Source organism: Diceros bicornis, chromosome 36 (genome assembly GCF_020826845.1).
Source record: "Diceros bicornis minor isolate mBicDic1 chromosome 36, mDicBic1.mat.cur, whole genome shotgun sequence".
Classification (NCBI taxonomy): Eukaryota; Metazoa; Chordata; class Mammalia; order Perissodactyla; family Rhinocerotidae; genus Diceros; species Diceros bicornis.
In genome coordinates, this window is record NC_080775.1 from 20,131,661 (window position 1) to 20,149,243 (window position 17,583).

At 34.0% G+C, this 17,583-nt stretch overlaps 1 protein-coding gene across 2 annotated transcripts in view; it reads left to right on the plus strand.

Annotated features, from left to right (window-relative positions):
* The window catches only part of PLXDC2 (plexin domain containing 2), a 425,253-nt gene that overhangs the window by 329,503 nt on the left and 78,167 nt on the right, over positions 1–17,583 (plus strand). The gene's annotated exons all lie outside the window — the stretch shown is intronic.

Consider the following 17,583-nt stretch of genomic DNA (forward strand, 5'->3'; position numbering starts at 1 on the left):
GAATTTCCCGTCAGTGAACACTGTGTTTATATTCCACCTGAGCACCATTTGGCAAACTAGAGATGAAATCTGTGGAATTATTTAACATCACATCTGTTTATAGCTGCTTTTTCAAGATTACTCAAGTGATTTTTAAGTTTTGCTTCTGTGTTAACCAGCTGTGGCATCTGCATTTTATATGGTTATAATCTAGAAAACTAAATTTCAACAAATGCAGTCTAGCAAACACGTAACGAGTATCTAAAAATGGAGCATTTTAGTGATACATTAAATATTTTATTCCCTTCGCTTGCTTGCACTAATACAATAATGAGTTCCCCTTGAAATAATTAAAAGTTAATTGTCCAAGAATGAAATTGAATTTGTTCAATTTAAAAACAGTAGGTGCTAAATTATTATGGAAAAAAATATGATCCCTAAAGGGCAGGGAAATAAAAACTTAAAAGCGAAAAACAAAGTTCATAGTTGGCTTCTGTAAAAGAAAAAATTTGGCATGAGTATTGGGAAGACCTTAGATTAATAGTTTTATATTGAAAAGACTGACATTATGATAAAAGAGAACATTTAATAAAAGTAGTTCATGCTTTAATTCTTTGATTTGCTGGAAATCTAATGTCAAAATATAGAAAGACATTCAAAATACAATATGTTCATACTCAAGCCAGTTCTTTCAATCCCTATATAAGAAAATGATAAAAACGTCATTGGGATAATTTCTGATTTTTTGCTTTCTGCTAAAACCTATCTCCAAGACAAGTTGAAATATGACTATTTCATATTTCTTGATATGAACATGCTACTTAAGATTTTTATGAAATTCTGTAAATACTAGAGAGTTTATTTTCTGTCAAGTTCTGAGTCAGAGGTACAATCTTACCCTGCCCAGAGTTTTGAGGGAAATTTTATGATAGGAATTCTGTCATTTGTGGAAAAGTGACGGAAATCGGTAATTCAGCAACGCATGTAACCATCTTGTTATTTCTTTAGCTCTAAGAACATCTAGATAGTACTATTCTGAAGATGTATCTCTTTATATAACTTCAGGGCAATCTGACCAAGCTGGTATATGTTATCAGAGAAGACAAAGCAAAAGGTACTTCAGGATAAAAATAAGATTTATTGGTTGAACAAAGATCAGCATTCAAATTTTCCTCTTTTTGGAATATTATTGAAAGGGATTGGCTGGTTCTGGATTAGTGAGACTCATTTTTTTTCTCCTTCCTATAGAGACACTTTTTCCTTTTTTACCTCAGCCCTAGAATTTTCCCTTCAATGACAATTCATAGTCAAGGGGGAACTATTCTCTCTATGAAACATGACTTTGGCTGCAATGGTTTCTAATGATAGGCTCTCCTAAAAATACATCGATTTTATATTCTTAAAATAACGTCTTTCAACCACCAGAGAAGACCTCTGTATTGACCTATGCCCTGATCAGGATTAATCTATCCCTCCTCTGCACTCTTCTAACACATTTATTTGATCCTTGCCCAGATTCTTGCTGCTGCTGCTAAATTGCATGAGCTTTGAAAGAAAGGACAGGGGGGCTGTTTTAAGTGTAAGAATATCTTACATATGGAAATACTTAAAATAATTATAGTAGCTACCTTTTATCCTCTATTTACTATGTGCCAGGTGTCACAGGAAAGCCTTCACTTCCACTAAAGTCTTTTAATTCTATTATCTCATTCAATCCTTGCAATCCATTGAGAGGTAAGTGTTAGAATCCCTCTTTCATAGATTAAGTAAATGAGACTTAAGAAGGTTGAGAAGCTTAGCCAAGGTCATGAAACTAGTAACTGGAGTGAGGATTTAAAATAAAAATATTTTGAAGGATGGTGGTTGGAGAGGAAAGTGAAAAAATAAATGCTAAGGTTGAAATTTCTCAATTAGGCTTCTATACCTAGTCTTAGCACAGGTAGCTTTACCAAGTGTGTGTATATGCTGGACAAGGAATTCAAAGCAATAGATGTCCCTCAGAAAAGGGGAGGAGGCCCCTCCCTTGCCTAATAAAAGATTTCATTAGCTTATTTACACTAACCTCCATTCAAAACTTATTTGAATGGTTTGTTGTAAAAGATACATATAAAGTTTCCTTTAACAATAATTCGGGTCCTATTCCTGCAAAGTACATGATTGGCAAGATAGAGTTCTCATGAAAAGAATTAAAACCATGAATTGGAGAAAGTAATAAAAATAGCACGTAGGTAGAGCTCTCATGGAAAAAAAAAAGATTTGTGAATAATCTATTAAAACATCATGCAGCAAAAATGGTACATGAATGGGGCCAGCCCGGTGGTGCAAGCGGTTAAGCACATGCACTCTGCTGCGGTGCCCAGGGTTCGCTGGTTCGGATCCCGGGCGCACACCAACGCACTGCTTGGCAAGCTGTGCTGTGGCAGCGTCCCATATAAAGTGGAGGAAGATGGGCATGGATATTAGCCCAGGGCCAGTCTTCCTCAGCAAAAAAAAAAAAAAAAGGAGGAGGATTGGGAGATGTGAGCACAAGGCTGATCTTTCTCACAAAAATTAATTAATTAATTAATTTAAAAAATGATATATGAAGAATTTCTTATTTCGTATAGGAGAGTTAGTCCTGCATTGCTTTTTTCTGTGTCAAGGTTTCTACTCATATATCAGAACATGGAGCATAAAGGGACCTCTGTGTCACTCTCAGACCTGTGCACTCAGTCTATGAAAAGAGAGAATAATCCTTGATGCCATATTTCAGAGGAATGAGCATAAAATACTTCAGATGCTTAAATTTTAGTATGCAAGCATAAACCTAGATTGTCTAAAATAACAAAGTGAACAAGAATACATCTATGGTAGGAGATAAATATACAAGAGAACTTGACTAAAAAGACTTACTGAAGTTGAGCACAGAATTTGTAAATCGAAATGAGTGTGAAGTGTGAGAATCAGATCCCTCCCTTCAATGCCACATGCCCGATTTTCTCAGGACAGGCCTGCTTTAGGCCTGTTGTCCCAGTATCCCATTCATTTCTCTCTCAAAGTGTAGTGGTTTGTCCCATCATTTTTGTGGTCACACTACCTAACACTATCCTGGGAATCCCTGCTACTGTCTAAGTTTTAACTGCATTTCTGTATTCAGAACCTATGACAGAGCTCGAGTTTCTAGGTTAGTTCGCTTATTCCCCATAATGGAATTCCTGTGACAGACACCACATGGCCCATAAGCCCGAAGTATATACTGTCTGATCCTTTACCGAGAAAGTTTGCCAGATAAATGGAGGATGTATAACAAATATGTTGATTAATGAAAAAAAATAAAAGATGTATTCGCAGTAAATTATTTTGGAAGAAGACATTGACTATTTGTTTACGAGGGGTTTAATGAAGTGAACAGTGACACTGGGATAAATGAGACAATTCTGGGTGTCACCCAGGAAAACAGACAGTAAATGAAAGACCAGGTCAAACTAATATAATAGTATTTGAAAAATGAATGATAAAAGTTTTGAGGGTGTTGAACTGATGGGTCTTGTGAGCTGAAGGAGAGAATAACATGAAGATTCAGGTCTAGATATCCGTTCTACATATGCTTACATAGCTTTCGCTATAAATATTTTTCTCTCTGGGTTAAAGGGGTGTGCTCTGAAATACTAAGTCAATTTCATTAAAGCAAATCTGAAGAAAAAACTGCATATCCAAGAATGCTTCTGTTAACATAAGGTGACACTGACTATATTTTATGAAGCAGAAAATTGCTTCACACCCAAATTCTTAAAATCCTTCTTTTTTTTCCTTCCTTTAATAAGACATAGAACATTTGTACACATGAGCTGCATAAAACTCTAATAGAATTAGCATTTAGTAATTTGATATTTTATATGCCTGACAAATCTGATGTAGAATAAAGCAAGGAATAAGGAAGCAGAACGGTGTTTATGGCTGGAATCATTTCTTAAAGTGGAATGAATTTACTAATACATTGTTGATACTCTCCATAAGGACCTGCGCCTGATGCGATCTTAAAAACAGATCCTTTCAGGTGAGCTCACAGATTCGTAATGTAGAGAGAATAACAAAAATGTACCGTCATTAAGCGACATATGACTGGATTATATTCTCTCCTGATGTCATTGCCTCCAGGCCTAGTTTTATATTTTCTAAATTAATACAGTAATATGATTGTTTATCCTTTATACATTTGCCTGTTTGTAATTATTCACCTACCTAGCATTCAGAAGGGAAAGAAAGAAATTAAATAGTATATTGCTTGAAAAAAAAAAAAAAGAAAACAAAGCTTTATGTATGTTAAAAGCCACTACTAACATTATACATTATTTTTATAAGCATTGATATTACAACTTAGACTTCAAGAGGCAAATTGAACTGAAATATATATGTATATAGTTATATATACATATTCAAATATGCATTTTTCAAATTCTCAAATGTGCATTTTTTAAATAATAAGGAAGTCATCTTGTATAACATTTTAGCAAGCTCTAGAAGTCTTGGACATATTTCCACCAGAATCAATTTGCTTCTACTTGGAATAATCACTCTTGAAAATTTAGAAGATGAAGCTGTGTTTACCATGAGCTGAAGAGATGAATGAAGAAACATAGTGTTCTTTGATCACAATAAATTGATTAAATGGAACAATGACTATTTTCAAGTTTGATTAATGTAAGCGAATATCGACCACCAGATATGTATAAAAAGATATTCTAATTTAACCTGGATCTTAGAAAATTTATCTCACAAATAAGATATCTCTTGAAGGATATAGAAGTACATTATCAAAAAATCATTAAACAAATGTCTTTTAAGAGACGGTGTTCTGCTGGTTATTATAAGATTCACTCAGGTACTATTATCTGGCATTATAATGCATTAAATTGCATTTTCTAAGGACATCAGAGAGAAAAAGTTGCTTCTCCTCTTAGAGTGCCATGTCAAAGTTATATTATCGTATTTTAAATGAGCTCATAGTACTTGTCTGAAAGATTTAATTACATTGTAAAATATAATGATAACAAGCCTAGATAAATTAATGGAGTGAGGTTTACAAATGATTTAATGAAATGGTTTTCAAACTTTTTCTTCCTAAGCAGGAGAAACATTTTTGAAAATTGAAACTGCAGATACAAAACAGATAAAATTAGATCTCCTTGGGTACAGTCTATGGTGGAGGGTTCAGAGCCAGACTCTCCCATCTCCTCCTCACCCACTATAGCAGTTGTGGAGGGCCTTTGCAAAACTAAACCCTGAACTCGGGACAGACCTTGAAAATCTGTGATTAATGCAGGCTTTCGTAGTTAAAAATGCTAACCTTCCTAATCCACCCATTCTTTCTGCAGATCATTTGCGAAGACTCAAATCCACTGTGATTAGAAGCACTTTGTCTCTTAAGCAATGTGAGAGGGAGAGAGAAATAGAGAGGAGAGAGAGAGAGAGAGAGACATTCATTTGTTTGGGATGTTTTATCAATTACTCTTCCTGAAGAGATGGGGACAAATGTAATGGCGTCTTGTATTCCTTTATAGTCCTTTCCTAAATATTTATGGTTCAAAACAGGAGTAAGAATAGTTCATGCTATGGTTCTCTGAGAAACTAGAAATGGCATCTTCATCTGTCTCTGTAAATCTCAACATTCCAAGTAAAATTTTGAAACTTTTTATGGTAAAAAAATTAATTAGGATAAAGACCTTTCTTTGATGAGACAATTGTTGCATCAAAGGGATTTCTTGTTCCTCGCCAGAGTCCAACTTTGCTCTCTTGGCAGAACAGAGGTGAGTTGATTCATGCATCGTTGATGTTCCTGAGGAAGACAGACAACTTTGAAAGACCAGGAGCCATTAATCTGAGCACCATGGAATAAAAATTTATTAGCAAAAGGATAGAATTTCAGAGGCACAGCACACCTAAACCCCGAAGACTTTATGTTCCTTTTTCTGAGCCAACAGCAAAGTAAAAGTCACTGCTCCTTCTGTATAATTTTACACATTTGAAAGTGCTATATTTAGGTATAACATTTGGTTTGAAGTCAAGAAATTTTCAGAAAGGTAGTCAGAAATTGGAATCCTGAAATGTCCGGTAGGTTTATTTGTGATTGAGTGTTTGCTTCAATGGCTCACAGCCATGAGGGGGAATCTTTTTCTTTTTTTTTCTTTCCCTGAAGACTCAACTCTCACTTCTGTTCTACCAAGATAGCAAAGTTGAATGCTTGGCAAGGAATTTTTAGATTCTGAAGAATCCATTCATCAAAAAGAGAAGATTTCTCCTCTTGGTTTTATAACCCCAACTTTTGTGGCTAAGGAAGCTGGATCAGGACTTGGAGGATATTATATAGATTTTTAGTTACAGATCAGGTTAAAATGTTTTGTTTTAATAAGCACTTTTTGACCTGTGTTAGGTGCTACGGAGGGTAAAAAAGTATAAAATAACTTACATTTATTGAGTATCTATTATGTCAACACCAAAAGAATGCTTCATCTATATTATCTCATTTTATCCTCACCAAAACCCAGCAAAGGTAGATTTTACAATCCTCCATTTTACAGAAACTGAATTTCCAATAGTGACTTGCCATAGATCCCACCCAATAATCTCTGATAATAGCCTGCCGTGGGTCATAATCAATGGCAGAGTCAAAGCCTGAACCCAGTTTTATGTATGCAGTTCTAAAGCTCATACTCTTTCTACTAACTTAATACAACCTCAGATTTTTGCAATGGTCAAAAGGGAATAACTGTGAGGAATATTGCAGATTGGGGTAAGAATTATATAATTGACAGTTATTGAACACATGTCAACTATTACATGCTCAAACACTATCAGTAACCTCCACTTCCTTCCCTTTCTTTTTCCCATTATACCCATATTAAATGAGACAATGTTTTCTTTTGTTTTGTTGTTTTTCCTGGCAGTGCCCTAGTATCATGTTGAAAATTATTAATCAAGTTATTAATTATTAATTCAGGGATAGAGACTCCATTGCTCTTAGTGCCTGAATTTGGAGAGGGAGTCAAGTGTGGCAAGGTGGAGTTCTCTTTTCTACTGTGATGCAATGAACAGTGCTCCCAAAACCTTCAGGATGTGCTAGTATGCTGCCTAGATAAAGGACTCCAAAAGGCACACATTTAGTTAGGTGGAAAAATAGCATTATTTTTTAAATGGATTACTAACTTTACAAACATATATTCTAAAAGCTACAAAAATGATTAATTTCACTCTTAGAAATAATCACCAATAAATATAATCTTCCCTTTCTAAAATAAAAAATATGCAACATTTTATTTTTGTGTATACAATTCGAAGAAACAAAATAAAACTATCTATTTCATTGTAATCATAGTCTTCCTTCAGTTACCATACCTCAGCCTCAGGTTATCATTTATCTTCTTTGAAGAGTTACGACATTTCTAAAGGAGCTGAAAATCTTTCATAAATAAGGAGCAATAAATTCTTAACAATAAATTGTTAAAACATGTTTTCAGCCTGACTCTGGCTAGTTACCAAAGCCATATTTAAGACCAATCAGTGAAAAAATATTTTCTTCATAATGTTGGGATAACAAGTTTGATTTTAAATGTTAATAGCCTTTGGTAAACAGAAGACTTTGTATTCATCTCTAACTGTATAAATTTCATGAGATAATAAATGTCCTGTCCTTAAGCTGGGGGCTATAACCTTGATGGGAGGTTGCACTTGGGAGAAGAATAATCACCTATCAAGGGGACACTTCGCTGGGAGTGCAGCTTGGGTTAAGTCTCTTTGAAGATATGAGTCAGATGGGACGGTAAAAGGGACTTCAATAAAACAGAAGGCAAGCAAACTAAGTAAGTTGGAAGTTAGAGGGAAATGATTTGAAAACGTGTTTGTGGAAAGCAAAGGGAGGATATCAATGAAAATCTTAAGTCTTTGTTGTCGTTTGTGTTTCAGTCTCATCTAAGCCCCAATGGCCGCCCTCCTCTGGAAATCCTAGAGCTGATCATTTCTTAAACTGTCTGTACTGACAGATTGCTCAATGACAATAGGTGTCTGGCTTCCTTTGGTAACATATACTAATCCTGGTGTTTTAAAAAGAGGAATACATGCAACTCTTGTCTCTTTAGTAGCCTCCAATCTCCACTCTACTCAAAAAGTTTACCCATTTACTCTGGACATTTAACCCTAAGATGTCCTTTGGGTTATAGCTGACTTTGTCGTTGTAGTAGTGAAATCATTAGCTTTTCAACTTTTCAACATCATAACAAATATTACTTTGTATCTCTAATGAAGGTTGTTATGAGTTTCAGCTGTTCAATAATTCTTCTATAATCTGCTATGGCTGCCTTGTTTTTGCCACTTAATCAAACTATAATTTGACTTCCCATTTTACTTTGCACTCATACAAGAAGGACACAAGGCAGGAAGCAATTAATGATTTGATTGTTCTCCTAAAGCTTCACTTTCTTGGGTTCTAACTTCTCCTTCCTTTTCAAGCTGTATGGGACAATGTTGATTAGAAGTGGGGAAAGTAGCCGTTTTGTCTTGTTTCTGATCTTAGGAGGAAAGCATTCACTCTTTCATCGTTATATATGGTGTTAGCTGTAGATTATTCATAGATATCTTGTATTATTTATGAGTGTAGAATTTTAAAACTCTAATAGTTAAGAATCCAATCCAACAGAGTTAAAATAATTAAAAAATGGCCAAATAATAAATTTATTTCATGAATACAATCATGGTTTAGTTTAAAGAAATCTTTTAATGCAATTAATGGCACTAATAATGAAGATCATTTGGTTATCTTGGTAGATGGAAAAAATATTAGATAAAATCCAACATTTTTTCCTAAGTAAAATGTTAGCAGAATGAGATAGAATGATACATATTAACACAATAATAAACATTATTTCACAACAACGAAAAAAATATACTGAACATTGAAGCCCCAGAAACATTCCCATTAACATAAGGAAGAGGCAAGGATGTGCTTACTACCATAATGTAACAGAATTCTGTAATTCTGGTTAATACACAGAGAAAAGAAACATAAATAAGAGACATGACTATTGGAAAGGAGAAGGAAAGTTATTATTTGTAAATAAAGGAACCAGTTCCAAAATAACTACACAGAAATCAATAGCTTTCCATGTCAGAAATAACCATTTAGAAAATGCAATGATTAAGCTCCTTAACAATAGAAAAGTAGATAAAATAGTTACTAACAAACTTAATAATATGTAGGCTCCATATAAGGAAAACAATGAAAATTTGATGAGGCACTTGAAAGAACACCTGAATAAACATTTTAATGGATGGAAAGCTAGAATGTATTAAGATGACAATTATTTCCACATCAATTCTATCAAGTTTGCAATAGCATTATTATTTGGAACATCAGAATGTCTTTATTATAAAAATTACAGAGAAGAATAAAAGAATGAGACTACTCAAGAAACATTTAAAAATAAGATCAATGATGGAAAACTTCAACTACTAGGTGTTAAATCATGATATAAAACTATAGTAATGAAATCATTATAGAAATTGTACAAGAAGGAACAAAGAAATCAATGGGAAAATTTACCATTTCAAACATAGACCTTAGCCTATGAGTTTATTGTGTGATGAAACACGCAATCCCAAAGGATAGATGAAGATCTATTATTGGACAAATGATCCTAGGACTCTTAACCATCTATTGGAGTAATATTTGTTTGTTTAGATTTGGTTCTTACTTTACATCATATACCAAAATAAATTTAGACTAGATTAGAGAATTGAAAGTGAGGAATGAAGTAATGAGCTAACTAGAAGGGAGTCTTGGAAATACTTAATGCCCAAGTAGTAGAGGCCTTTCTGAGCAAAAAAGCAAAGAAAGAAATCTTGAAAGACAAGGTTGAAAAACTTCACAATGGAAAAATACAAACCACCATATGGCAAAAAAAAATTCATATTAGAATTGAAGTTACAGACAAATTATATATTTAACAGAGATGTAGTACTCTTAATTCATAAAAAGCCTATAAAAAAGAATAGCTCAATGGAATAAAATTGGGAAAATAAATGAGTATACGATTCAAATATGTGGAAATACCAATAGTCAACAAACATTTTAAAAGTTTAACCTCACCTGTAATAGAAATAGAATAGAATAGAAATGCTAATTAAAACATGATACATCATTTTTAATCCATCCAATTTCAAAAAGGATGGTAGTGTATATTTTTTTTTGGTGAGGAAGGTTAACCCTGAGCTAACATCTGTTGCCAATCCTCCTCTTTTTGCTGAGGAAGATTGGCCCTGGGCCAACATCCATGCCCATCTCCCTCTACTTTATATGTGGAATGCCTGCCACAGCATGGCTTCATGAGCGGTGTGTAAGTCTGTGCCCAGGATCCGAACATGCGAACCCTGGGCTGCCGAAGCAGAGTGTGCAAACTTAACCACTGTGCTACCAGGCTGGTTCCAGATAGTGTGTATTTTTATAAGGGTTAAAATGCATGGGTATTCTCATATATAGGTTGGATAAATTTTTTATAAAGCCATATAATGGAGTATCTGCTGTCATTAAAAATTAACTCTTGAGGGATATGTATGGACATGGAAAAATGGCCAGACTATAATATTAACTGTGGAAAAGCAAGTTATCACGTTATGATTCCAGTTTGATTAATACATAGGTATAAATATGCATTAAATAAAGACTGGGTGGGAACTTACAACTAACAATATCCTAGCATTGGGATAACACCTTCTTTAATTTCTGTTTTTATACTTTTCTGTAATTTTCTATTAAAATGATTATTTTATAAACCAGACAATACTATTTAAAGCATAAATATGATTAAAATTTTAAACTGTGTATTGGGGTCGTATTATTCAAATTGAGGGTTTCAATTCAGGAGAGTCATGCTATCAATTACCCAGTGGGTTGCATCCAGCGCTTTGTAAATAAAGTAGAATGGAATACAAAATATCTCTAGGCTTTATGTGGATGTTTCGAAAAACAAAAAAGAAAAAAAGAACATCACAACAAATATTTAGTTTTATTATACACATACACACACACATATCCAGATATATAAATGTCTAAACACTTGATATTAACTGTATTTCTTACTATGGTTTATTTCAAAAAGTTTGAAAGACTATGTTGGAGTAATCTGTTTTTTGATAGAATTGAAGATTTCTGAAATTGCATAGTTTACATTGCTAATGCATTCACATCCACTTCATACAGGTGAAACAGCACAAAGTTGGAAGTCATTGAGGAATTCAGATTTAACTATTTCAGCCATTGCTGGTTTAAAAAAACATTAATAAGCTAATGTCCAAAGGGCTTACACTTGTGAAAATATAGAATATATAATGCTGTGTAATGAAGGATTATTTAAGTCAATACAAGTTTGGCTTTCATGAAGCCAAACTTGCATCATTTAAAATTCCCTTAGCCAGCATATTTTAATATGCACTAGCAGCGCTTAAAAGTTAGATGGGGAGCAAAGATAAAAATTGAATTTTACTGTGAGATTAGTATTATAAGCAAGTCAGTCCAAGTCTTTTGAGTAAAATAGCTTTTAATGATTTCCATAAAGATGAATCTTTCATTCTCTTACCCCTTCTAAGTAGTATTTTAAGGAATTTTTTATATATACATATAAAATTAAGTACTCAAGTATCTTATAATCTGGGTAGAGTTGGCATCTCCCTGATCAAAACATGCTGAAAGTTCTGGGATATTACTAAGTACTTTGCCCTAATATGGGTTTCCTGGATAGTCCACTGTATAATTGACTTTATTTTTATGCATTACAATTTCGATGACTATTTCAGTCTACTTTTATATGTCCCTCATTCCCTTAAAGCATTGACAATGCACAAATGAGGATATTTTGCCAACATCAGCAGTGGCTTTTAATCAGAATGATTTCTGAAAAGATTAGCTTGTTTCCAGATAAGCCTAAATGTTGTAGTTTCAGTCCCAGAATCAAATCTTTCCTACTGTACATACCCCAAAACTGAAAACAGACTAGTCATCAGGAGATGACACTCATAGGAAGAAAGAGCTCCAACATGAAAAGCCAATTACAAAAATTGTTTTCCTTTTTGGAAATATTTTTTAGTGAAAGATAGGGGGAATCAAAACCAAAAAGTAATAGAAATATCTTTTATACCAATAATTTAGGAGGAAAGAGGAATAAGATGTTAATTTTTTTAATGAGATGAAAGAATTGGAAGGATAAAAGTCCCTGAAGTTGTCATGCTTTTAAACACATATTAGTGCTACTCTAGATTCTAGAAATCTAAAGAAAGATTAAGCCTTTATTTTATAAAACCTGCCACTCTGCAAGATGCCACATGTGTAAATGACAAGGTTCTGACTATCAGATATCAGATGACTTGACCCCAGTTTTCCATCTGACATTCATCTCCAAAGCAATGTTCCTGAATTTTGCACATAACTATTCTTGTTGACATTGGATTATGATTCTGTAGTTCAACTAACATCAACAGCTTTTACTAAAAGAAAACATACTCCATAGCCTTGCGTATTATAATGATGTAAAATTTCATAATTAATCCTACAGTATTGTCTCTGTAATAGGTTACTGTGTACTTAGATTCACCCATCATTCTCAGAGCTCTATGTAATGAATGGTTCAAGCATGAAAATTCTGAAAAACTTTAAGCTCAAGTTTCTTGATTTTAGGAGAAATGTTTTTAGAAGTGAAATCATCCATTTTATGCCTGAAGCCAATTAGGAACAGCAAGCATGCCCCATATGGGAAATGAGATATGATTTTTTACTAATTTTTTTATTGACAATAATGATGGTTATAATCAACATGTAAATTTTATGACCTACCTTTCCAATTAAAATTTTTCAGTATTTCAAAACAAAATTATTTTTCCATATCTTACAGCTCCATACTACATATTACCAATCTATCTTGTGATAAAATATGTTATTAGTTATAATCACAGCTGTTTATCATTATACTTGTTTCTCATCTAAAATACTTCTGCTTCTTTTTAAATCATCTTTCCATTTCTTTGGTGCTGGAGGATCATTTTTCACACTTTTGCAGACTATAGCAAGAAGATTTCCTAAATGTACAATTGATTTTTCCATTAATATAGCCCACTCTGATAAATATACCTAAGGCTATAAGAACCATTTAAATCATTAGACACCTTGATAAGGTATTTATCCTAAAGTCTTCAGAATTTTACAGATCTTAATTTTCAGATAATAATCTAGAGCAGAGGTCAGCAAACTACAGCAAGTGGGCCAAATTTGACCCACTTCCTGTTTTTGTAAATAAAGCTTTATTGGAACACAGCCACAGCCATTTCTTTATGCATTTGTCTGCTTTTGAGCTACAATGGCAGAGGTGAGTAGTTAGGAGAGAAACTGTCTAGCCTGCAAAGCCTAAAATATTTACTATCTGATCCTTTACAGAAAACACGTGCTGACTCTTGATCTAGAAACTGATCTAGAAAATTCCTAACTAGGTCTTAAGACTCTGTGAAACTGATCTAGAAAATTCCTAACTATTCTTCAGATTCTGTGAAGTTTCTTTCTAAGTTCTCTCTTGTAGATGTTTCATCTCGCTGGTAAAATGACACGTGTTCAATTGTGCAGTAAGACATGCATTTCACTGTTAATCATTATGTACTGCTTATGTATATATTTTAACATTTACTCTATTTCCTTCACCTGAATATACTACGCTTGCAAAATAAGTCGTATTTCTGAAACCCTTTCTACAAAACTGAGATAAGATAGAAATTTGATGAGATCTACACTTTAATCTCTTAATTGAATAGATGCTGCAAGCCAGGAGAATATTGTTTGTTTTCTAGGCTGCTTTATTTAATGGGGTTCACTTAACATGGTTCCTGGGGGCTTTGAAATCAACACCCCATTGAAATTGAGTGGAGAATAGTACAATTAATTTGAAGTATAACTCTCCATCAATTTGTTTTGGAATTAGGTAATAGTGAGAAGAATGGAATAACTTGAAAATAAAAACATTAGAAACCTACTGCAGTTAGGAGCTCAGACTTTATCGAAATCAACTTTTGAGGAATATTTACAAAACCACATAATCTCTGTCTGTTTATAAATATTGAATTAAGATTTGGGTCATGTTTGAGAACAACTTAGATTTTCTCTCATAAGATTCTATAATGCTAATTCCCAAATATGATGATAAAGGACTTTAGGTATAAAACACATTTCACATTAATATGGTACACAGAATTAATTCCTAAACATTTTCCAAAATGTTGTCAATAAAATGAAAATCTCACTTATTCATTTTCAACAATTGTAAACCTTGCTACATGCATACTACAAAGATATTACTTAGGTTTTAAAAACAGCTGATATTTTCTAACTGTTGACTATGTACCAAACACTCTACTTTTAATTCTTACATAACCTCCCTTACTTCATTTTACAGATGAGGAAACAAACTTAGAGAGAAAAAATAACTTGCCTAAGGTCACTTATCTGTTTTTGTGCCCAAGCCAAAATTCTAACTCAAGCGGTTTGACTTGGGAACCTCCCTTTGAACCATGCTCTCCCCAAAGTCTTGTGAGTAAAATAAGCTCAAAAGCAACCAATTGTGGTATAATAATAAACTCTAGCACTTAATATTGGGGGGCACCGAGAAAGGGTTGCTACCTCTTCTGGGTGGGAGGAAGAGGAGATGCTTCTTGGAGGAGATTATGCCTTGAGTTGAATTGAGTTTGCTAATTAGAGACAAGGAAGGTATTCCAGACATAAGTAATAGCATGTTCAAAGGCAGAGACATGAAACAGCACAGCACTTTCAAGGAGGGGCACCAACAGGCATGAGAACAGGTTTAGACGATGTGTGGGAGGAATGGGAAGGGGCCTGCCATGTTGATATATCACACAGGAAGTTAGTAGTTTTGAGATTTCAATGTGGTAAGAATCACCCGGGGTGCTTGTTTACAATGAAAAGTGCTGGACCCAAATTGGCAGAGAATCTTATTCACCTAGACTCAGGAATTTGCATTTCAACAGGAATACTAGGTGATTCCAGTGGGGAGCCTGTTTGCAAGCATTGTTAAAAATGTCTGGAAATCAATATGCTGGAGTATTACATGGTTAACGTCATTGTGTTTTAGAAAAAACAACACAGGAGCTCAGTGCAAAGAGGAAAGTGTTCTCAAGAGTGATATTTGGGGGCCTGGGCCAGCCCAGTGGTGCAGCGGTTAAGTGCGCATGCTCCTCTTTGCCAGCTGGGGTTCACAGGTTTGGATCCTGGGTGCGCACCAATGTACCGCTTGTCAAGCCGTGCTGTGGTGGTGTCCCATAAAAAGTAGAGGAAGATGGGCACAGATGTTAGCCCAGGGCCATCTTCCTCAGCAAAAAAAAAGAGGAGGATTGGCATCAGATGTTAGCTCAGGGCTAATCTTCCTCACACACACAAAAAAAGGTGATATTTAGTTTATTTAGAATTCAGAAATAATATAAATGTGTTTTTGTTAATGATTTATAACACACACACACACTCTTTTGTTTATAATTGCTTTAGATACTATTTAGATTACTAGGTTATACAAAAATACTAAAAAGGCAGCATCCAGTTGTGTTGATTTTTTAAGGCACTGTAAGTTACAAAAATGCACGAGCTTTTCAAACCAAATCTTATTTGTATTTTGTCACTTTCAATCCTTCCCACCCCAACAATTAGTAAACTGCAGATCAATTAATAGAAAATCAATTGTGAATAAATGAACGAAATATCTAATTGAATCACATATTTTCAGTAAAACCTAATTTCACACAATATAACTGGGGGATTACTTAATAAATCAAGCAAAATGCAGTGTTTCTGTACTTTTCCCTGGGATTAATTTAACAATTTAAAGGACTAATTACTTAAGATAAATTTCAGTTGACCCATAAATTTAAGATATGGTACTATCTTATTATAATATATGGTAAAAGTTATTATTTCCCCCTGGCTTTAAATACATCTGGAATTGAGTAAGTAAAGACAAACTGCATTTTAAAAATTGTTTGTTCCATTTATTTACTTGTGGTTAGGTGGCTACCAAAATATATTTTCTGTAGAAAATCGATATATCCCCATTACAAAAAAGAATGTCAGTATATTTTTCAGTATTTAAACAACCTTGAAAAGAAAAAAGGAAAAGAGGGAACAACCACCTAATTCATCTGGAATTAAACAGACTCCAAACATTGGAATCTCTTTGGGTAACCAGAGATGGCCTTGACCAATTGGGGATTCTCAAACTTAGATACAAGATCACACACTGATGTTTATTCCACACTTAAGCTTATTCAACATAGATTGGAGGCATAAAATAGCTGAGCTGTAATGGATCATGTCCAGGCAGAATGATAGATATGGTCTTTTATGTTGACAGTAGAGTTGTTTTCACATTCCACTTGAATTAAATTATGTTCATTCATGCCATGGTACATAATCTCTGGCAAGGATTCTTAGAAAAAGTCATCATGTGGACTAAGTGAAGAAAAGTTGCAAAGTAGCACTATAAGAAAATATAAGACAAAAGTTGTGTGACTTTCATTTATTTTGAAATATGTGTAAATATCTGTGTTAATATTTATTGATATGGATTCATATATATTATATATAAATATATACCTAAATATTAAAATTCAGGGGCAATGTAAATCCTTAATTTTAATAGACTATCAAAAATATTTTAAATTTCAAATATGAAAAAGAAATTATGTGTCAGATATACTAGGTATGATCATATGTGACACTGGCCCTAACGTCAAAATGTTCACAATCAAGTTTGGTAAATAAGACATAAGCACGTGAAAGTTTATATGTATAAAAAAAATTAAACAGTAAAGTAAGATGTGATCACAGCAACCACAAAGCTTTGTCAGAATGGGCTCTTCTGCATAGTAATTTTGGGATCTTGAAAAATGAGTGGACTGTAGCTTAATAGATAGAGAGGGCAGAAAATTATTCCAGTCAAGGAACAGAGTGGGAGTGAACAAAATCTTACTAACCCAGGGCTTGCTGAATTAAACCTTTCAGATATGACCTAATCATAGTGTTGGTAGGTTGTGCAAGAACACACTCAGGTTCACTGATTCGCTAGAAGAACTCACAGAACTCAGAAAAGCTGTCATAATCAAGGTTGCCATTTATTACAGCAAAAGAATACAGATTAAAATCAGCAAAGGTGAAAGGCACATAGGGCAGAGTCCAGGAGAGACCAGACACGAGCTTCCAGTTGTCTTTTCCCAGCGGAGTTGTACACACAGAACTTAAGTTTCCCAGCAACAATTTGTGAAAACACACGCCAAATGTTGCCAACCAAGAAAGCTCACCCAAGCCTTGCTGTCCAGGGTTTTTATTGAGGGTCGGTCATATGGGTTTGAAATGCCCCGTGACTAACCTTACCTCTAGACTCCAGCCCCTGCAAGAGGTCAAACTGATACAGCATGGCCCAGGGCTCCAGGTGAATAAAAACAGACATTCACCATAAATCATACTGTTAGCGTAAACTATCTTGCATAGCCCAAGACCAAAGATATAGAAAGACACCCTTATCAGGCAGGATATTCCAA